At 43.5% G+C, this 23844-nt stretch overlaps 1 protein-coding gene and 1 long non-coding RNA gene across 5 annotated transcripts in view; both read left to right on the forward strand.

The window, feature by feature from the left end:
- The window catches only part of NEDD4L (NEDD4 like E3 ubiquitin protein ligase), a 338970-nt gene that overhangs the window by 159583 nt on the left and 155543 nt on the right, over positions 1 to 23844 (forward strand). The gene's annotated exons all lie outside the window — the stretch shown is intronic.
- LOC141276214 (uncharacterized) lies at positions 1389 to 13567 on the forward strand. Its single transcript, XR_012325429.1, has 3 exons — positions 1389 to 10593; positions 10879 to 11411; positions 12510 to 13567. It is a non-coding gene; the product is annotated as an uncharacterized lncRNA (long non-coding RNA).

Consider the following 23844-nt stretch of genomic DNA (forward strand, 5'->3'; position numbering starts at 1 on the left):
GGGTTTTTTTTTTTAAATTTAAAAAGGCTTTTTTTGTGTGTGGGGGGAGTCTTGTAGTGCAGCTAAATGTTGATTTTAGAAAACACCACATTTAGGACATTCTCTTATCACTGTGGACTGTAACTTAAAGATATCAAATGAAGGCAGGGACAGAATGATGGGAATTTGTTACTTGAGGAATGTAAGAGTTTTATTCTGACGTGGTTTGTTTGGTGGGTATGGGGAGCCCTCTGTACTTACTGACAGCATCTTAGAGGCAGTTGATAAGACTTTGGGGGTTATGACGGTTGCGTTGGGGCGGGAGGGTCGTTCTGATTTTTTGTGGTTCATTTGAGGTAGTACATCAGCCTGTACTTCTGAGGGCGTTTCCGAGTCGATTTTCAAGAGCTGCCACGCTTCTCACCTTGGCAGAAGTCTGTTCCGCCTTGTGATTTCCCTCCTGTGTGTTTTGAGTTAATGATGATTTAATGCTCTAGCAACGTCGAGGGCTTCTCGTTGTACAGGTGGGCTCGTAGCCTGCCTGCCGGCCTCTCCCCTCGGATCCCAGGGGCATCTGAGTTCATTCACCTTCACGGTGATGGCAGAAGCACAGGTTCCCAGGTGTTTTCAAAACCTATCTCAACCATGTTTTCAGTGGCTCAGAATTCCACCGAGGCTCACTTGGCATGCCTTCACCTACAGTCAATATTTGTGTGCCCTCCACCCTTGGCTGGGTTTTCTCTATATCCAGGTAGACGGGGTCACAGGTAGGCAGCTCCCCGTGCCATCCCGCCCGCTGGCCAGGACTTGGGGGTCAGGCCTGGCTGAGACCCCCCCAGCTGCCCTCCTGGAGTCAAAGATGGCTGGCTTTGTTCCTGGCTCCTCTAAAGGCCTGAGGTCTAGATCGTAGAGAAAATCCTTCCTGCTTCAGTGTTGTCGCCAAAACAGCATGAGCCAAAAGAATCACGAGATCTTTCCAGATAACCACCAGCTGTACTCTCAGCTGTTGAGAGAGCTGTGAGCTGCTTATTCATCTTAGAAGAGTAGCTACTGGGAAAAAGGTTAAAGTTCCAGCTCCCGGTTGACATTATCCCTGAAAACAAAGGCTTGATTCTCCTTCTCCTGGAGAACGGACGTGTCCATGGAAATTTTTGGAACAGCACATGGACACGTGGCAGAGCGTCACCTCCCAGAGGCAGTTAGCGGTGTCGCTTCACACTAAGTGGAAACTCAGAGATGATAGATTCCGGTGGGGTATATGGAGTTGAATAGGAGCCCGTTAAAAAAGCACCACCTTGCAATGATGTAAGCTGTCCTGCTCACCGCACTGTTACTCATCCTGCCGCTGCAGGCAACCGGGTCACATGTGATCGTAAAGCACCTCTGACTCAGGTCAGTGACTGGAAACGCCGTCACATTACGGAGGGCATTTGGTCACAGAGTCTGGACCAGAGGCCAGGTGCAGTCCTGGGGCTGTGATCTGTGGGAGCATTTTCCAGTGCAGGGACTTGAACGTGCAACTCAATTAACAGGGTTGGCGAGTTGATTTTGGCCGAGATCTGCCATGCTAAGTAGACTAGCCTGAGACTCAAGGAAGTCTCCAGCTTGGATAAAGGAAATGGTGTGGCGGGCTTTAAGGCATTTTAATATGTCCCACGTTTTCTTCCTTGCCCTGTTGTGTTGAGGGTTTTCAGGGGCATAATTGTATGTGAAGTTAGTGAGTGATATGTCTGAAGGACACTGTCCTGTCTGATAATATGGTGTGTGACTATTTTAACTCATCGACAAGGTTATTGAGGACATTTGTAATACTGTGTTCGTTACTTTGAAATAATTCGTCTTCTCCTTATTCTTTGAGTCTGTCAGTGACTGAATATTTATTATCTTTGTGCTAGACATTGAGGGGTACCTGTTTTTCACTTATGCTTGGCAGTTTTTGTGGACCTAAAATTCTTTTAAAAGGTTGATTGCTTCTTCCCCTGTCTCTTATTGTTTTCACTTGATTTTATTTATTTATTTAGATTTTATTTTTGAATACACACTTGAACAGCCCTTAAGCTTGGGGCTGAGTGAGGATGGCAATCAAAGACAATTATGATTTGATTGATGGGTGAGATTAATCAAACTGGCAAAAATAGGTCCCCTAATTTCGTTAGCTAGTTAAAACATTTTTTTCTTTAAAATTTTTTGTTCCTAAACGGGAGGCCACACACTGAAGATGGAGCGATTTTCCCTGCGTGTGTGTGTGTGTGCCAGTGGAACTCTGTTTCCAAAGGAAATAAAGAACTTAATGGCTAGAAAGATTATGTAAGCTGAAAGGTATGCCTGTCAGAGAAAGAGAGAGTGAGTGAGAACGAGAAGACCAAACCAGGGCCCTGTCACTTACCCGGGACTGCAAATCCCGGGAGATGAGGCATCACCCACTGCAGGGCTGTTGCCATGAAAATTAGATTTTGAGCATGACACAGTACAGAAAGCTTTGATGACAAAGCCAGCAATAACCACCAGTTCAAGGCTGAGACCCACGGACTCCCCAGCGAGACTCAGCAGAGCACTTGTGGGTGAGGCACCCCAGCCCTCCCTGGCATCTGCCCAGAGCTGCAGGCCTCCTGCAGTTGCCCCATCCTAGGTATGGACCGCATCATAATTAAATCACCATTTTGTCATGCTTGTGAACAATCTATATTTAGCTTGGCTGCTTTTTGTGGGGGAGGGGAGAAGTGTGGGCAGAGAACAAACTAAAAAGCAGTTTGTGAGCTCCAGATGAAGAGCACACCAGTAAGGGTCTAAACGGCCTCCCATTCTTGAGGCGAGACTTGGTTATTTATTCAACAAATGTGCCCTGGAGCCCCTCGGGGGGCCACTTGGGAGCTGGGTGCTGGGGAGGCCAAGTGCCCATCGGTGCCCGGGCCCTCGGGCCGCATAGCATCTGCAGGGAGCTTCAGCCGATACCAAGGGAGCGTATAATAACCAAGCATGGGAATAACAACTGCGTGGGTGGACAAGCCTTTTTTCTTTTTCTTTCACATGGTAGTTTCTAACATTTTCCAGTATGGCTGTTTTTGGTTAATTTGAAAGTTGTGGCCGACTCTAGGATACTGGTTAGAAAACCTGCTTTAAAAAACCCTTTAAGGGCTTCCCTGGTGGTGCAGTGGTTCAGAGTCCGCCTGCCGATGCAGGGGACGCGGGTTCATGCCCCGGTCTGGGAAGATCCCACATGCCGCAGAGCGGCTGGGCCCATGAGCCATGGCCGCTGAGCCTGCGCGTCCGGAGCCTGTGCTCCGCAACGGGAGAGGCCCGTGTACCGCAAAAAAAAAAAAAAAAAAAAAAGACCTTTAAAACATCTTTCCCATAGAAAGCTATGCATTATTGTGCCTAGAAGGGTAAAAATCCACCACTGATCTATTAGAGCAGAATGAAAAGATGTTTCCTGGAAAAAAAAATTCTGCCCATCAGACATGTTTATCTCATCTCATGCATGTTGGAAGCCAGGCACATGCTCATCTATGGAGTAGCCCAGAATGAACGAATTATTCCACCTTCTAAGCGGTGTGGCAGCCTAGATACAGAGGCAAAGGGTTGAACTTGGGGCTGTACCGTTGACATGACACAAGTTCTGTCAGTTGCCAAATGGAGTCATGTTAAGTTACGTGACCTCCAACATTGAGCTCTCATCTTTGAAGTCAAAATTTATTTTAGCGACTTATGGATCCAAGCCTTGGAATGGCTTGTTACTATCTTGAAAGTATAGGTGAAATACTGAGAGGGACGGGTGAATGTGAACACGCGCAGAACAGTACATTTATGAGACGCCGTCCATACTTCCTGCACTTAACCCAGCATCCCTGAGAACGAGACATTGTGTTCCATGTTTCTTAGGTCGTCAGGGCCACAAGTTCCCGTGCTGTGCTCGGGGGCAGGGAAGCTGTGGGAGGACTGCAGACACCTGCAGCTCACCAAGCGCTGAAGTAAAGGGTTGGAGGCCTCCCTTACCATTTGATGAGATTAACTGATAGCCATCATGACATCCGATTATTTCCAGTTTCAGGTGGCGGAACTAGAAAACAAACTTGGTGTGTCTTACTCCAGGGTGCATGCCCTCAATGACGTTGCTATGTTACCCTAAATCCAGTAAACCAAGGCAGCCATTAAAGAAGGAAAAAAAATCCTATATTTGTCAAATGTGCAACTGTTAAATTTTTGTGGGCGTCTTCCACTCAATGACTTCTCATTTCCTGCAAGTCATTCAAAAATCGCTGTTTCAGACAGGTCCCGGGACCATCCAAATAAACAGCAACCAGTGCCTCCTTCCACCTTCCAATGTCAGTCCCCTTTGCCTGCTATGTTTCTTTCCTCTTTAGTGTTTGTCATCTGTATGTTTACCACCTGTTTCCCCTTGCTAGAGGGGAAAGTCCACAAAGGTAGGGGGTTCACGTGTTTTCTTCCCTGGTGTATCTCAGGTGCCTAGGCCAGTGTCTGTGACGTAGTAGGTGCTTCTGAATGTACTGAGTGAAGGATCCGCAGAGGAAACCAGACACTTGAGCCTTGAGGGGCCGTGAGGGGAGCCACCGGGTGCCCTTGTGGTCCTGACTTGGGTAATCAGGAGGCTGTAATTTCTTCTGAGTCGTCCATACTTTGAGGTGAGTTGTCTGCAGGTGGCCTCGCCCCACCTTTAAGCATTAGTAGAAAGGAATTGGCTGGGTGGCTCTCACGACCCTGAGGGGAAAGTCTCACCGCCAGCCTTTCTTACAGACTTTCTCCACAGGTCCGGGTCGAGCTTCCATCTTCGGTCACACAGAGAGCTCTGCTCACCTGGGACTGGCTCCGTGGGGCTCCTTGCAAGCTGTTCCTCGACGTGGCGAGGGTTTTACCCATCGTGGGTTTTCCCTGCCTAATTGCCACTCTGGTTTTCAGCATCCAGCATGCTGTGGTTGCATGTTCCACTGTGGTCTTACTTAGCCTTAATCTTTTATTAATTGCCTCTCATTCAGACTCCCTCAGAGCAGATAAGCCTTCACTTTCGGCTTCCGCTCCATTACTATTGGATTTCTTGGTTTCAGCCATGACATGAGAAAAAGAACCAAGAAATTGTGAGTGAGGCTGTTGTATTTCCGTCCGATTTACCCCTCTCTTAGCGGTATTATGCTTGCAAATAATAGAGACGGCCACTGCCCAGCACGTGAATTCTGGGTGTTCCGTGATTCGTCTAGTGCTATTTTCCAGTCTTTGTTTACCACGGAGCTGGAGGTTTACCCACCGCACCACACATCACCACCACACACCCCCGTGCCTAACCTGCCCTCGGGCCATCACTGTACCCTGTAAAGCAGTTACTTGTGAGAACCTACTGTGTGACCGAATGTCATGTACGCAAGTGACCGGGCCATGGCCCTGTTCTCAAGGAGCTTCTAGGCCAGTCGCAGTAGCGGACACATAAGTAAACGACGGCTGTACTAGGCGGATTCTGCCAGCGGGCGTGGGGTTTGGCATTAAGAAGCCCTTCTCAGAGACAGTTGAGCTGCTCTTTCAGGTCGAGTGAGGGTCAAGTGCCGACCGGGTGGGATCAGGGCATTTCCAGCAGAGGAGAAAGGTCATGGTGTGATCAGAGAACTAAACGAAGTTCCCCCTTGGCTAAGTGTGGAAGGCACATGGAAGATGACCTCGGAGGGGCAAGCAGAGGCTAGAGCCGGGCAGACCTTGGATGCCACAGTCGTCTGGACTCTATCTTTGAGGTTACAAAGAACCAGTTCAGAGTGGGTGATTCCCATGTGTTTGGCTTGGGTGATTAGGGTAATACTTGGCTGCATTAAGAAAACTTGGAACAGAAGAGGTGAGGGCTTGCGGCTGGGGTGCATCATCACCGGGTTGGGATCACCAGAAGGGTCCTCTGTTTGCTTTTCTGGTGCTCAAGCTTAGGGTCCTGGCTGGAGTCAACGTGGCTGCCACTTAGCAGTTCATAGTCATGGAAAAGGAGCCGGATGTGAGCCCCCCCAGTGAGCATTGTAGCATGAAAAGCAGTCAAAGGCCTTGACGGGCTTCCCTGGTGGCGCAGTGGTTAAGAGTCCGCCTGCCGATGCAGGGGACACGGGTTCGTGCCCCGGTCCGGGAAGATCCCACATGCCGCAGAGCGGCTGGGCCCGTGAGCCATGGCCGCTGAGCCTGCGCGTCTGGAGCCTGTGCTCCGCAACGGGAGAGGCCACAACAGTGAGAGGCCCGTGTACCGCAAAAAAAAAAAAGATAAGGCCTTGGGGAGCACCAACATATAAACTTGTTTCTCCAGTCTGGACGTCCCAGTCTGAGCTCTTTATGTGAAATCCGTGCACTTTTCCACACCTGCGGTTCTCTACTGAATGAGCTGTATTCTAATCACCCTTAGAGCCTTGCTACACCCACCTGCAGTGTCGCCTGGGAGCTTGTTAGGAATGCAAATTCTCGGGGCTCACCTCACACCTCCTTCATCAGAATGCATTTAAACACAATCCTCAGGTGATTGCTATGCAAGGCAAAGTGCTGGAAGCCCTGCTGTAGAACATCTTTCCCAATCACATAAAATGAGGGGGCTCGTTTCTTCTGTGTTCTCCATAGGAGGACCTAGTTGCCTTTTAAAATTTTCTCAAAATTACACACTGTCGAATATGTAGAGTGTAAATCTCATTAGCAGCTAATAAGCGGCCTCTGGCTAGAATGCAGCGCTTGCCCTCTCCATGCTGTTTCTCGCATTCTGATCGCTCTGTGTTCACTTATAAGGAGGATCGCTGCAAACAGGCATGCTACCTGCATGCTCACTTGCTTGGGGTCATCGAACACACTTTCCCCCCCAATGACCCAGTGAAGAGAGATTGCATCTCACTTTTGTGGTGACACCGGCCACATCCCCAAGAAGCTTCTATTTGATGTAATTATGATCACTGTTGGATGGCACCTCCATCCATGTCAGCTGCACAGAAATTATATTCAATATCTTGTAATAACGTATAATGGAAGGGAGTCTGCAAAAGGATGTGTATATACCTATACATTATATATATAACTGCATCGCTTTGCTTTACACCTGAAACTAACACAGTATTGTAAGTCAACTATACTTCAATGAAAAATGTTGAGGTTAATTACAGTGAATGTTTTCTCAATAATGTGCCTTTATTAAGGGCTGTTTAAGAGTTTGTTTGGTGTGTGAAAATTCACATCTACGATGAAGTTTACACATCTTTATTTTGAAAGGAAACCTTTTCAGGCTTGGGGAAAAGATCAGCGACAGACGACAAAAGCGTGAAAAAAGACAGTGAGAACTTGTACAGTTGGAATAAAAGTTTATAGTGGTGCATAATGAGCTAGTGATACATTTTTTAAATTTTTTTTTCATTAATTTTTATTGGAGTGTAGTTGCTTTACAATGTTGTGTTCCTACTGTTACAGCAAAGTGAATCAGCTGTATGTATACTTATATCCCCTCTCTTCTGGATTTCCTTCCCATTTAGGTCACCACAGAGCATTGAGTACAGTTCCTGGTGCTGTCCAGTTGATTCTCATTAGTTATCTATTTTATACATAGTATCAATAGTGTATATATGTCAATCCCAATCTCGCAATTCATCCCAGCCCCCTTTCCCCGTTGGTGTCCATATGTTTGTTCTCTACATCTGTATTGCTATTTCTGCTTTGCAAATAAAATCATCTGTACCATTTTTCTAGATTCCACACATATGCATTCTCATACGATATTTGCTTTTCTCTTTCTGACTTATTTCACTCTGTATGACAGTCTCTAGGTCCATCCACATCTCTGCAAGTGACCCAATTTCGTTCCTTTTTATGGCTGAGTAATATTCCACAGTATATGTGTATCACATCTTCTTTATCCATTCCTCTGTTGATGGACATTTAGGTTGCTTCCATGTCCTGGCTATTGTAAATAGTGCTGTAGTGAACGTTGGGGTGATGTGTCTTTTTCAAGTATGGTTTTCGCAGGGTATGTGCCCAGTAGTGGTATTGCTAGGTCATATGGTAGTTCTATTTTTAGTTTTTTAAAGAACCTCCATACTGTTCTCCATAGTGGTTGTATCAATTTACATTCCCACCAACAGTGCAAGAGGGTTCCCTTTTCTCCACACCCTCTCCATCATTTATTGTTTGTAGATTTTTTGATGATGGCCATTCTGACCCGTGTGAGGTGATACCTCATGGTAGTTTTGATTTGCATTTCTCTAATAATTAGTGATGTTGAGCATCCTTTCATGTGTTTGTTGGCAATCTGTATATCTTCTTTGGAGAAATGTCTATTTAGGTCTTCTGCCCATTTTTGGATTGGGTTGTTTGTTTTTGTTTTGATATTGAGCTGCATGAGCTGTTTGTATATTTTGGAGATTAATCCTTTGTCCGTTGCTTCATTTGCAAATATTTTCTCCCATTCTGAGGGTTGTCTTTTCAACTTGTTTATGATATCCTTTGCTGTGCAAGAGCTTTTAATTTTAATTAGGTCCCATTTATTTATTTTTGTTTTTATTTTCATTACTCTAGGAGGTGGGTCAAAAAAGATCTTACTGTGATTTATGTCAAAGAGTGTTCTTCCTGTGTTTTCCTCTAAGAGTTTTATACTGTCTAGCCTGAAATTTAGGTCTTTAATCCGTTTTGAGTTTATTTTTGTGTATGGTGATAGGGAGTGTTCTAATTTCATTCTTTCACATGTAGCTGTACAGTTTTCCCAGCACCACTTATTGAAGAGGCCGTCTTTTCTCCATTGTATATTTTTGCCTCCTTTGTCATAGATTAGGTGACTATAGGTGCATGGGTTTATCTCTGGGCTTTCTGCCCTATTCCATTGATCTATATTTCTGTTTTTGTGCCGGTACCATACTGCCTTGATTACTGTACCTTTGTAGTATAGTCTGAAGTCAGGGAGCCTGATTCCTCCAGCTCCATTTTTCTTTCTCAAGATTGCTTTGGCTATTTGGGGATTTTTGTATTTCCACACAAATTGTAAAATTTTTTGTTCTAGTTCTGTGAAAAATGCCATTGGTAATTTGATAGAGATTGCATTGAATCTGTAGATTGCTTTGGGTAGTAGAGTCATTTTCACAATATTGATTCTTCCAATCCAAGAATATGGTATATCTCTTCATCTGTTTGGGTCATCTTTGGTTTCTTTCATCAGTATCTTATAGTTTTCTGCGTACAGGTCTTTTGCCTCCTTAGGTAGGTTTATTCCTAGGTGTTTTGTTCTTCTTGTTGCAATGGTAAATGGGATTGTTTCCTCGATTTCTCTTTGTGATCTTTCGTGTATAGGAATGCAAGAGATTCCTGTGTATTGATTTTGTATCCTGTGACTTTACTAAATTCATTGCTTAGCTCTAGTTGTTTTCTGGTGGCGTCTTTAGAATTTTCTATGCATAGTATCATGTCATCTGCAAACAGTGACAGTTTTACTTCTTCTTTTCCAATTTGGATTCCTTTTATTTCTTTTTCTTCTCCAATGGCTGTGGCTAGGACTTCCAAAATTATGTTGAATAATAGTGGCGAGAGTGGACATCCTTGTCTTTTTCCTGATCTTAGAGGAAATGCTTTCAGTTTTTCACCATTGAGAATTATCTTTGCTGTGGGTTTGTCATATATGGCCTTTATTATGTTGATGTAGTTTCCCTCTATGCCCACTTTCTGGAGAGTTTTTATCATAAATGGGTGTTGAATTAATGATACATTTTAAAAGTATGAACTCCCTTTCCTGTTTATAAGTGGTTATCAACAGTATAATCAGGTAGCTGGAATTAACTGTTCTGTTATTTTCTCCCTTAGTCCTCAAACATTAATACTTTTTGTGTCCTTTAGATTTGAATATTTAAGTTTCTCACACAAGAGTGTGTGAATTCCATAAGTCATTTGTTAAAAAGTTTTTGCTTTTGTTAATCGTAAGTGACTTATAATGTTAGTTTGGGGTATTAGGTAATATTGCTGAAAATGAGGTTCGCTGTGAAGCTTTTTTTTTTTTCATTTTCTTATTTCTTTGCATTTACTTGAGCTCATAACTCAGAACAGTTTAGGAAATGACCCTGTGGCTCCCACCCTGTGGAAAAGTGAAGAAAATGAAGGAAGTGTAAGAAAATGAGATTTGCACAGAAAATACATTCTGTGTTTAGTTGATCAGTATCAGGTATGTGTTGAGAATTCCATGTTTTGGCAACTCAGACAAGACAAAGTTTCCAAATGCGTGACCCTGGGAAGAAGTTACCCTATCATATGATGAGTAGGAAGTCAAGCAACGGAGAGATACTTATTCAGGGCGTGTTCTCTGCACAGTTCTATGGAGAATGCAGACTTGCCCAAGAAGTAGACAGTGGCTATAAGTGACTTGCAGCTAGTTTAAGAGTGTAATATTAAGATTTACACACTTGAAAAAGGACAAACAATACAGAAAGGCACGTGAGTCAGCAGCAGAGGAGTGGCCTCAGTAGTCACGACTTAGGAACGCAGAGCACAAAGAGGCTGGTTATTATAGGGTGGTTTGTTCTGGGAAGATGAGGAGGAGGTGCTGGCTGCCTGGAGCCTGGAAGGATCGAGGATTTCCACAGGGGGAAGAGGAGAGAACAGAAGGGATCTCCGACAAATGAGTGTGCACCAGGGGTGAGTGGGCTGAAAACTTTGAAGGTGGTAGATACGCATATTTGGGGAATCAAACGCATGTGGCTGTTACTGACAAGGAGGTTTAATTGGATTCTGCACTTATTGCCTAATAGAAATTCTGAAGCATAGGGCAAAAGTAAAACAAGAATCCTGTGTTGTGTTTAAGTGTGCCAGAGGTCTGACCTCCATAGTTATTATGGGAAAGGCACGTTTTATTCTACGTAAATTGTCTTAATCTGTCCCTTGTGTTCTTACCCCATGATTATTTAACACTTTCTCCTTTAGGGTCGCAGGGACAGGGAGAAACACATATATCCATAAAACAAAGTCATCTAGGGCTTCCCTGGTGGCGCAGTGATTGAGAGTCTGCCTGCCGATGCAGGGGACACGGGTTCGAGCCCAAGCGTCCGGAGCCTGTGCTCCGCAACGGGAGAGGCCACAACAGCGAGAGGCCCCGTGTACCGCAAGAAAAAAACAACAAAAAACAAAGTCATCTGGTAGCATAAACTGTAACACCCTTACAAGGTGGGGGTGGTGTGGGTAGGAAACACACCTTCTGTAATTCTAGAACCTACCCCAGGCTCCCGTTAGAAGTCCTTTGGTATCTAGTCTCATCCAACTTGGTAACTTAAGGGAGGATTTAAAAATATCTGAACGCAAGGAGAAATCTCCTGGGTGTATCCAACTTTGAAGATGTGGTAAGGGACTCTGCTCTTCACACTGGTGAGGAGGTCAATCAAGATTTTTAATGCTGATGAAGGCTTCATTTCTTCTGTACATTCCCTTTTTGACAACATATGGGTCCTGGAGATCCGAATGTAAGTACCTACCATGTATTTATCTGCGTAACTGGGAAAAAAATATGTGGTCCGTGACATTCATCTTCCTGCCATTGGGGTGGAGCTTTATCATAACCCAGCCCTCTTTCTATTGCTCATAGTTTTTTCTTCTTGCCATAATGCTGTGAAGCATAATTGATGGTGCCTCTCTTTTAAAATTCTATTCTAAAAACCCTATGGTGATACAGTACAGAACTCGCCGTAATGGGAAGGTCAAGTGTCTAGTGGTTTGTTTGTGTGTTTAACAGTCTTGAAGATAAAACTTTAAATATTTGGCCAATTATTTAAGAGTTGAGGGGATGTTTTTGTTTCCCTGAGCAATTCTAGGATTTCACACGCAGTTTTTTGCGCTTTTGAGAGCAGTGTGAACGTGCTGGGCAGGGCAGCATCTATAGTAAACATATTTTAACTATTATTCTGCAACCTAATACGGGCCCATAATCCCATGCAGTTCGAAAATCCAAAAAGCCCTGGAAAGAAAACATTGTTGTAGGTTTGTAGGAAACGAACTCATTTGGTGGCAAAATCTGACCTCAGTGGACTTGGGAGTATTTCTGGTTTTACCTAAAACACTTAAGATAAGTATTTGTCCATGTTGGCTGTGGGTCCTGCCCCCAGGCCCCTACTGGGAATGTTATGCAGTAATTGGAATAGTTAGGACCATCTAAAATGAGAAAAAAATCAGAGTTCTGGAACACATTTGGCCGCAAGTGTTTCCAATAAAGGGTGGCTTGTTTCCTAAAGCTGCCATAGGAAGTACCACAAACAGCGTGGCTTAAAGTGTAGAAATGAATCGTCTCACGGTTCTGGGGGCTACGGAGCTGAAATCCAGGTGTTGGTGGGGTCATGCTGTCCCCGGGCTCTAGGGGAAACTTCCTCTTCTCTTCTCTCTGGTGTTGGAGCAGTCCGTAGCATCCCTCCGGTCGCGTGGCAGTCTTCTCCCTGTGTCTTCATTCCTGTGCGCATGTCTGCGCAAATTTCCCCTCTTCTGAGAGCACAGTCATGTTGGATTGGAGTCCAACCTAATGAACTCATTTTCACTTGACTACCTCTGTAAAGACCCTTTTTTCTCATAAGGTCACATTCTGAGGCTCTGGAGCTTCGTATCGTTTGGAGGGGACACAGTGGAGCCCGTAACCCAGGGAATGGTTTCACAAGGAGCTGCTCCATTCTTGCTGCATTCAGACCAGTGCTGATTTCAAGACCCTTGCCTCCTGACTTTCCTGGTGCCCTGACAGCTGCTTCACTGAATGGCTGTCACTCAGGAGCTGTCTATTCAGACTTGAGAAGTTGCCACATCTCGTGTTAACCTCTTGTAGGGCAGGAATCCCTTCCCCTCAGAGAATCTTGCCCGTGAGAAGAAAGATTCTTGCATTGAAAACTGGACTGGGGGGCTTCCCTGGTGGCTCAGTGGTTGAGAGTCCGCCTGCCGATGCAGGGGACGGGGGTTCGTGCCCCGGTCCGGGAGGATCCCACATGCCGCAGAGCGGCTGGGCCCGTGAGCCATGGCCGCTGGGCCTGCGTGTCCGGAGCCTGTGCTCCGCAACGGGAGAGGCCACAACAGTGAGAGGCCCGTGTACCGCAGGAAAAAAAAAAAAAGAAAACTGGACTGGGTACCTTTGGCACTACCATCACTCCATCCCTGAGAAGTCTAGAAGGTTCCTACCTGCGTTAAAGGAAGGATTGTGCAGAAAGTCTTTAGGACAGTGCTTGGCACGTAGTAAACACTTAGGTAGAGAGGTCGCTGTTGGTGTGCTTAGGAGCTGTTGACCTGTCTCCTGGGCTGTCCTTGGATCCCTCTTCTCTCCACCACTTGCCCTGTATACCCAGGAATATTGGTCCCATGAGGCTGCTCTCGGCATAGTTGCTGTTTACTTATCTGCACGGCAGCTCCTTCTTCGAGACCTTTGTTCCTGAGCGCCGAGCCCTGCAGGTCTCAGCAGTGTCCATCGCTGCTGTTGAGGGCCCCTGAGAACCTCCGAACCTGCGCCCGCCTTCAGTCCTCGCACCCAGAGCACGCAGTGACAGTAGACGTCGAACGCAGGCTGTGCTCTGGACACCCACGGCTCTTCCACAGTTAATTAAAAGCATCTTTTTCTCCCTGTTTAGTTAATAAAGGCTGAATTCCCTGAGTAGTTCTGTGCCTTAGAATTTGCCCTCTTTTCTAGTTCCACACAGCTCGGTGTTGATTCCACTTTGGCATCAAGGTCAGAGTTCCTCTGCTTGAGCAGCGTTGCTTCTTTTGCACCCTAAGAGCACAGGTGAGATGAGCGGAGGAATGGGCTTCAGTGTTAGAGTGATGACTTTGGAAGTCTGTTCCTGTACTTGGTGATTTCAGTGTGATAATATGTCTGCGTACCTGTTTTTTTAGGCTACCGACTTTATAAGTTGGGGGAGTGGAGGGAGCTAGTTTATTTTAAAAAAAAAAAGAAAGAAAGAAAGAAATATAATTGAGCAGTTACAAAGGTATCTTCACAAGAAGTTTGAATTGGCTAGACTTCTCTAACTATGAGGGAAGTAGATGAGTGGGTATCAGTGCCCACCAGACTCATGTCAGGAAAGAGAGACGGGTGAGGTAATCACGTCTCAGAATTTGTCCCCTTGCCTTATTTCCTTCAGAACTGAGTTCCTGATAGGCTCTTATAATTACAGGGTACTTGCAACTGTCCTCTTATTACAAGACGGTGTTTTTAAAACATAGACAAGAACTGACTTGCCTTTACTCAGCTGCCCCACCGCACCGCATTGAACTAATAAACGAAGTGGTGCTGATTGTAAATTGTAAATACAGGTAGGCCATGTAAGTTGCCCTTTCTATGACCCCAGTAAATGTGGGCAGTGTCAAGCGGTCAGAGAAAGCCCACCCAGAGAGGCAGAGTCTTGGGCATCCAGCAGGTACTAGCTGTCTGTACCCTTCTCCCATCCTCTCAGGAGTGATGGCCTGGCTACGTAGTGGAGACAAGTACTGAGTTGAATGAGCTCATTCTCCTGGATCCTGGAGAAAGAAAGAGGAAAAGACAGAGTCTCAGTGGTTCCCAAAGCGGGGTGCCCAAATGAGCAAATTGTTAGAAATGCAGATTATCAGGTTCTACCTCGGATCTGAATCAAAAACTCTGGGGGTGGGCCCAGCAATCTGTGTTTTAACCAGCCCTCCAGGTGATTCTGATGCCTGCCACAGCGAGAGAACCTCTGCACGGGAATTCCTTACGTCTGCAGGCCTTCTGCTGGCAGTCCAGCCACCGTGGTGATGCCGTGTGCTGGAATCCACACGTCTGCACTGCAGCAGAATCCTTGTCTTAGTGCACGTACAACGGGGAGGGTGTATGGAGGTATTCTGAGTTGTTCTAGTTAATCATTACTGTGAGCAAACACCATCAGAGTGTAGGTCCTGCCAAGTGAATGTAAGAATGAAACCCTCAACAGGTACTTGGAAAAAGGTGAGCAGTAGCCTGTTTTAAGAAGGGGGAGGGGCACTGATGGGGAATATTCGAATGTTTCCATGATATAGATTTGTGGTTACCAAGGAGCGGGGAAGGATTGGGAGTTGGGGATTCACAGACACAAACTGTTATATGTATGTATAACTGAATCACTTTGCTGTACACCAGAAACTAACAGAACATGGTGAATCAACTGTACTTCAATGGAAAAAAAAGTTCCGATGATAAATCTATTCAACCTCATAATTTGTCGTAGGATTCGTAGTCTCAGTGACACAAGACTTCTGATGTGGTGACTTTGCCTGTGCCCCACGTAGATTGCCTTCTCTGGCCTGGATAGTTAATAGCTTGAGCACGTGTCCTTTCTCTTTCTGCTAGAGGATAGAGTACATATTGCGTAAGCAGTAGAACTGGACTCTGTGGTTTTCAAAGAACGTCTTTAGGGAAGATTTAGCATTTAGGTCCCACAGTCATTTCAGATCCATGGGACTCCTAAGATTCAAACCCGTTGTCAGCCAGCCCAGGATTCTTTTGCCAGGGTGGGGCCTGGAGGAAAATATTGGCAGAGGGTGTGGCTCTCCTTTCTGATGGTGATATGGGAGAGCCATGCACAGTGAACTCTTCCTTGATAGCTATTTCTGCATCTGTTATTAACACATTTGCCCCATCTGTAGAGCTCCTGCCTGACCTACCTCTTGGAATTCCTGTCCGTTTTACTTCTGTAGCGTTGTAGAAGTTTATTACCCTTTGTGCTAAACAATTTGCATAAATATTTTCCAGCTGATAACCCTTCTCTAGGCAGGAATTACGATAGGTCTGTGGAGCATTTGGTAAATGAATATACAAGTATATTAGGCATAACTTGGTCTTTGTTTGAAAACTTACAGCTTTGAGGTTATATTAATTATTCCAGTTAAATAGTTAAGATCAGTAAAAGCTGATAATGAAATAAGAATTTAGTTGTGTGGTAAGTTTGAAAGTGTACATATATTATACTGATTCTGTATTGTCCTGTGGATATATTTCCCATTGGACAGTCTTCTGGGACCTTTTCTTAATGAATTAAATGCACACAGGTAAATTTATTGACAAAGACCAAATGCTCTTTTAACTAACAATAGTAGGACTTGTGTGTTTGTGTGTATGTATGTGCGTGTATTTAAAAACACTTGTTTTACAGATAAAATCTCTGTTCGTGAAACGATGTCTGTGGGGCTGTGGTGGGAGGTAATGCGGAAATGATTCATTATACAGATTTTTGTTTAGTCAGAGCTTTTAAGGACTATTTAAAGTTTATATAAAGTGAACTTGAGCTCTACATAGTCTTGGTGTGAGTACCTGTATATACTCCTGCGGTTTTAGTTATCCTGAGTCCTTAAAGTAGGTATCCTTTGGGTTCGGATCCTACTACTTTATGCTGGACTCGTCCTCGGAAGGTAACAAACATGACTACTCGAGTAAAGGTTGAAGAAAGTGAGTAAAAGTACCTCTGAAGGACTTCCCTGGTGGTCCAGTGGTAAAGAATCCGCCTTACGATTCAGGGGACACGGGTTCGATCCCTGATCAGGGAACTAAGATCCCACATGCCGCGGGGCAACTGTGCGCCACAACTACTGCGCTCACACACCTCAACTGGAGAGCCTGTGTACAGCAAACTACAGAGCCCATACGCGCTGGGGCCTTTGCGCCACAACTGGAGAGAAGCCCGCTCAGCGCAACAAAGATCCCATGTACCGCAACTAAAGATCCCGCATGCCTCAACGAAAATCCCGTGTGCCACACCTAAGACCTAATGCAGCCAAAATAAAAATAAAGAACTAATAAATAAATCTTTAAAAAAATAAAATAAATAAAAGTACCTCTGAACTATCCTACAGCAACTTGAAATGAATGATGTATGTAATTATAGTATTTGCTATAATGGTCTCATTTGGCTGAAGATTTCCATAATGTCCATAACGTTTATTGCATATTAAGAGACAGGACTACTATACTACATGAGGAATCATGCAAAGTAGTTTTAACTTTCTTGTACCATTTCTGATCTGAGAAATCCACATTTAAAGCATCTCATCATGGGTTACTTTTGGGTACTCCACCTACATTAGGCAGCAAAACCCTCTAAGCTTTGTAAACACTCTCAGGTTGTTGAATAACACCTGTCTGTGTGCGTGTGGTTTGAGTATGTGCACGTGCTGTGATGTGTTTCTGAACTATATTTTCAGAAGATACGCTTTCGTGCAGTCTCGTCTAATCAATTTGGAAAATTGGTAATTTCTCTTAGAAGTGCATGATTTGAATTGCTGAGTGGTGACATGGTAATTAAACATCACTGCACTGGCAGGGGTCCCACAAATAGACACTATTCCAGTGGTGATGAAGCGTATTTCACCAACAGGATCCTTAACAGGGATACTAAGAAAGGGCATTCCTTTTTACTCCACTGAGCGTGTTTATATACCTTTCTTTAAAGGCTCTTTGAGATGTCTTGACCTTGTTACTTGAAAAGGAAGGTGGTGGTTCAAATAGAAACGGACGGTAAATTTGTAACGTTTACCCCACTGTACTTTATCAGCACAAGTCTGGTATGTTTAACTTGAATTTTCTGGTTGTTGCCATTTGTTTGGGACCATTTCCAGTGAGACTTCCCTGGTGGGGAGGGGCAGAGAGGCTGGCCATAGGGACTGCCTATGTCACCTTGCGGTCTCAGTGTTCCATCCTAAATAGTGACCATCTCTATCATTTGGAATATAGAGAGAAATGAAAGGAAGAAAAAAATCACTCATGGTCTCATAAATGTGGTAATAAACACTAGTTTATAGTTCGGTATATTTATAATGCAGTAGGTGTATATGCTTTTACAGTTTAATTCTAATTGCTAATGTAGTTTAATTAAAAGTTTTGAACTTTCTTTGTCAACAAAGTGTAGGCAACTACATCAAGTTCCTCATCAATACCATCTTAATGGCTCCATAGCATTTCACGTGCACGTATGTACTAGGATATTATCTTTTCTTTATCCATGAAATGGGGATTACTAACATCCTGCTTACCAGGGTTATTCTGAAGATCAGAGATGCTGTATACATAAGGCACCACGCACAATGCTGTGCACTCAGAAAGTGCTTAATAAATGATACTGGAAGTTATTATTTCTGTTCATAAGATGGTCCCTGCATTTCAGATCATCTAATAAACATAAAAATTTATGACTTTTTTGAGCTCTTAATATATGTATGTAGCCAACTTTCATAAAGGCGACATCTGCATATTATATGCGTTCACTCTTGTCTGACTTTGGTTTCTCTGGAGCAGGGGTAGACAGCCTCTTTGAGGGCAGCATCTGTTTACCTCTATCTCCCTGCCCGCCACTTTTTTGACCTCCTCCCTTGGTGTCCACCACAGTCCTTTGCACATGGTGGACACTCTATTTGAGGAATTAATTACCGAACAGTTTCTGATAAGGGAGCAGTTTTTGGTTTCCCTGTTTCCTTATGGTTTTGTGAGTTGCTATCTCTCTTTTTTTTTTTAATTTTTTTTTTTTTTCAGGCCGCGCTGGGCGGCATGTGGGATCTTAGTTCCCTGACCAGGGATTGAACCCGTGCCCCCTGCATTGGGAGCATGGAGTCTTAACCACTGGACCGCTGGGCAAGTCCCTCTATTAAACTATGACTAGCATAAAAGAAAAGTGGTTTCTTAATCTCTGATGATTGCATGTATACGGGAAAAACACGGGATAGAAAATGCTGGAGACAAAGGCGTGTCACAGCTGTCACTTCCTTTGACAGCTGTGTGAACGTTTTAGTAATTTGTAGGTGGACCTTTGCCTATTAGTGACTGAATGATATTTATCCTAGCAGAAGATAAGAAAACATTGGTTTTAATTCGAATTGTTTTAAAAACAAACTCTTCTGGCTTAAATATTTTCATGGGCTACTGCATATCTACATAGATATAAACAGAACTGTGTATTTATGTGTCAGAGATAAACAGATGCACATGCAGTGTTCCCACCTCCCGACTCCAAAGGGTCTCTAGGACCCAGGGTTGGGACCCCTGAGTGACTGGTTGCGGATGGCAGAGGACAAGGAGAGAGTTGGTCCTGACTAGCCATTTCAAGACTTGGGTAACTGCAGAGGTGCTGGGATAGGGGCATACCACAAGCTGCTCCAAACAGCCAAGTCATTCCTGAAATATCCAAAAGTATGTTTTCAGCAGCTTCACAGAACGCACCGAAGCTGTAAAGTCGTTGGGGTTTTTTAGAGGATGTATAGTTGATGTACAATGTTGTGTCAGTTTCTGGCGTACAGCAGAGTGATTCAGTTATATATACATTCTTTCCCATATTCTTTTCCATTATGAGTTATCACAGGATATTCAACATAGTTCCCTGTGCTGTACAGTAGGGCCTTGTTGTTTGTCCATTCTATATAGAATAGTTGGCATCTGCTAATTGCAGACTCCTAATTTGTCCCTCCCCCACCCCCTTTCCTTTTTGGTAGCCGTAAGTTTGCTTTCTGCGTCTGTTTCTGGTTTGTAAATAAGTTCATGTGTGCCATATTTTAGATTCCACATATAAGTGATATCATGTGGTATTTGTCTTTCTCTGACTTACTTCACTTAGTATGATAACCTCTGGGTGCATCCGTGTTGCTGCAGATGGCATTATTTCACTCTTTATGGTGAGTAATATTCCATTGTATATATGTACTACATCTTCTTTGTCCAGTCATCTGTTGATGGACATTTAGGTTGTTTCCATGTCTTGGCTATTGTAAATAGTGCCGCTATGAACATTGGGGTGCATGTATCTTTTCGAATTACAGTTTTCTCCGGATATATGCCCAGGAGTGGGATTGCAGGATCATACACAAACTCTGTTTGTAGTTTTTTAAGGAACCTCCATACTGTTTTCCATGGTGGCTGTACCAATTTACATTCCCACCAACAGTGTAGGAGGGTTCCCTTTTCTCTACACCCTCTTCAGCATTTGTTATTTGTAGACTTTTTAATGATGGCCATTCTGACTGGTGTGAGGTGATACCTCATTGTAGTTTTGATTTGCATTTCTCTGATTAGCAGTGTTGAGGAGCTTTTCATGTGCCTATTGGTCATTTGTGTGTCTTCTTTGGAGAAGTGTCTATTTAGGCCTTCTCATTTTTTGATTCAGGGTTGTTTGGTTTTTTATTATTGAATTGTACGACCTGTTTGTATGTTTTGGAAATTAAGCCCTTGTCGGTCTCATCATTTGCAAATATTTTCTCCCAGTCCCTAGACTGTCTTTTTGTTTATGGTTTCCTTTGCTGTGCAAAAGCTTGTAAGTTTGATTAGGTCCCGTTTGTTTATTTATTTATTTTTATTTCTGTTGCCTTGGGAGACCGACCTAAGAAAACATTGCTACAATTTATGCCAGAGAATGTTTTGCCTATGTTCTCTTCTAGGAGTTTTATGGTGTCATGTCTTATATTTAAGTCTTCCAGCCATTTTGAGTTTATTTTTGTGTATGGTGTGAGGGTGTGTTCTAACTTCATTGATTTGCATGCGGCTGTCCAGCTTTCCCAATACTACTTGCTGAAGAGACTGTCTTTTCCCCATTGTATATTCTTTCCTCCTTTGACAAAGATTAATTTACCGTAGGTGCGTGGGTTTATTTCTGGGCTCTCTACTCTGTTCCACTGATCCACATGTCTGTTTTTGTGCCAGTACCACGCTGTTTTGATTACTGGAGCTTTGAAGTCTGGGAGGGTTATGCCTCCACCTAAGCTATAAAGTTTTAATGCCTCTTTACCTACCTTGGACAAAGGTAAAAATGCATCTGTCTGTAGTAGACCCATTGCTTTCTTGCATTTGTTGCAAGTTCATACATATTTAAGAGCAACTCATTGTCAGTGTTGGTGACAAGTGATGTATTTCAAAGTGTAATTCATGCCTTTCAGTAAATGTCAAGGGCTAGAATATATGTGCATATTTCTTTCAAATATCTTCCGTAGTCACCCATTTAAGGCAATTTTCTGGGTAGAAAAAACATCTGAAGCTCTTTTGTGTTTGTTATTAAGGTTTTAGGCTAGCCATGAAATTACAGGGTTCCATGGCTCACTGAAGAGTATGTTATAGTTGTAGCGTATGTGTAACTATTGTTATTTTCATAATTTTTGTACTTATAAAAGTAGTACTTGCTCACAGTAGAAAAGTTAGAAAAAAAATAAAAACCACAAAGAAGAAAATAAACATAATTCATAAAGTTGTAATCTAGAGAGAACAACTATTAACTTTAGCTGTGTGTCAGTTGCTTTGGTGCGTGTATATATATATATGTTACATATATATATGTTTTTATATATATATGTTATATATATATATATGCTTAGTGTGGAAAATGTAACCATGAAAGCATGACAGATTTTAAGTGCTACCCACGTAAATAAACTAAGCATTATTGACTAACAACAACAAAAAAATGTGACTATGTAGAATTAGTCACATTTTTAGATCATGCTTATTCCTTAATGTTATACTATGAATATTTTCTCCCAATTAATAATATTCTTGGAAAAGATGCTTTAATGGTTTATAATATTCTAGCGCCTGATTATACCATAAGTTAATCACGTCTCTCTTGGACTGGAAAGTTGCTTCCAGTATTTTCTTATATATGATGCTGTAATGAGTATCTTTTGCAGATAAATATTGGCCTGCATCTCTGATTATTTCTTGGGAATTAATCCTTACAAATAGATTTGTTGAATCAAAGGCATCAATTCTTTGAATGTTTTGATACCTCCTGCCATACTGCTTTCCAGAAACACTTGTGATAATTTCTTTGCAGTAGCAGAGTATTAAAATGTCTGCCTCTCTTTAGAAAGTGTTAGCTATTTTTGCATCTGGGACCACCTGTTAGATGAGAACTTCAGTTTTGATGTTATCACATATATTCCTGTGTTTTATTCTCTCACACTTTCTAGGTAATTTTTTCCTTATTGCTTTGTAAGTGTTTTGCATTATTTCTTTATTACAGATACCAGTAATTTATGTAACACTAACTATGATAGTAAAAGTGGAAAGGTATGAGGGAAACCTTCAACAAAACAGGTTTTCCAATGAAATTTTCTCTGGGTTGGCTAAGGTTTAGTGTGTCATACAGTCTGAATGTTCATACAGTCTGAACGTAATCCCCCTTGAACGCTTTACCTGTGGAGGCAACTCTGCCTTCCGCCTGCCTCTCCGCCTCCCCCTTCACTGCCCTGCCTCCTTGAACATAGTACATCAATCTCATCAAAGACTAGTCTGATGAAAATGAGTAATCAGTGCGAAAGGACTAGTCTCTCCAAGTTGTTGTTTGTCATGGAACACCTGGGTGACTCCGATGGAGGGGGTCACCCCATTAATGACACATCAGGACTAACTGCCCTTGTTCAGTGTGTCCCGGGAGGTTGAGCAACAGGGAAGCCCAGAAAATCTTATTTCCACCTCTCCCCGAGAAATGACCTTGTCTGTACTGTTTTCGCTTAATGGTGACAAAGGTAGAATGAGACCCATCTCTGAATTCTTGAAGCCTGGTTAAGATCAACGCAGTCCCGTGGTTCTGCAGTCTTTCTCTTAGCAGTGTTGTGTGCCAGGGTACTCTGCACAGTGTGTCACAATCATCGCTTTGCTTCTGTGCCCCATTCAAATGGGGCCAGGACAGTGTCTTTTATTTCTGATGCCTGTGTCCTTGCCTGGAATATAGCAGGTACTCAGTTAATACTAGCATGTTATTTGAATCCTAATATCAGTTTGTCTCCTTATAAAGGCCGAAAAGAAAGACTGTAGTACCCAAATAGCTTCACTATGCAGAGAAAACAAAAGGTTTGGAAAACAGCATTTCTCTTCTAAACCACAAAGCGTTGAGCTTCCTAGAGAGCAATGTTAATGAGTTGCACTGAACACCAGCACTAGGACAGTAACTGGTTGCCAAGAGTGAATCCTGTTGAGTTTTGTTGTAAATAATACTACCAGTTTGATCATCTCCACCCAGATCCCCATGGGGCTTCCACGCAGCATGAATAATGAGGGAGCATGGGATACTTAGTGTGCTGTGAGGCAGCATGGGATACCTAGTGTGCTGTGGTTGGCCGGCACCCAATTTATACTGTAAGGTAATCAGTGTCAGATTAGATCAGCAATCCCAGCAGAAGTTAGGGGGCTTGGAAGGAGCAACAGAGAACCTCGAAAGTCTCGAAAGAGAGGAAAAAACAGAATCAGTTACAACAGCTGTCATTCTCATGCTGTGAGAATTTATTATTAATACATAATATTCTCTGGTCCTTACAGTGATGCTCTGAGTTAGGAATTATCGTTCCCGTTTCATTCATGAACCACCTGAAGTTAAGAGTGGTTAAGTTAAGGGTGGTTAAGTGACTGTCTGAAGGTCACTTAGAGAGTTGGTGAAGTTGAGATTTGAGACTCCAGTGGAGATGGTCAGGGGCACCAAATGAAGAAGTACCAGCCGAGGAGATAGATGGTCTTCTCGCCTACTGCCCTCCATGGCCCTCCTGGCTTTTTTAAAATTATAAAAGTATTATGTGTTACTGGTTAATAACAGCAACAAAAGTCTTCAGTGTACAGGGAGTAACGTGAAAACCGGAACCTCTGCCCCTATAGCTGTACCCTGTGTCTACTCCCCGTAATAGAAGCTGCTGATGAGCTTTTTATGTGTCTTTCCTAAACCTTCTGGTGGTCTAGCTGGGAGGAGGCAAGTCTTGAACATAACCTACCATTGACCTCAGGATTTGGCCGGCCTTTGGTAGTAAAGGTGTGGAGAGTGTGAGATCTGAGAAGTAGAACTTCAGGGGGCAGAAGCTTCTTCCAGAGCTGCTGCCTCTATCAGACAGCTCAAGTCACTGTGAAAAGGTCTCTGGGAACTGAGTTCTTCCTCTCACCACTTCTGCGGAGCATCACGCTCAGATGAAGGCCATCAGGGGTTAAAACAACAA

The sequence above is a fragment of the Tursiops truncatus genome, chromosome 13, assembly GCF_011762595.2.
Source record: "Tursiops truncatus isolate mTurTru1 chromosome 13, mTurTru1.mat.Y, whole genome shotgun sequence".
Taxonomy (NCBI): domain Eukaryota; kingdom Metazoa; phylum Chordata; class Mammalia; order Artiodactyla; family Delphinidae; genus Tursiops; species Tursiops truncatus.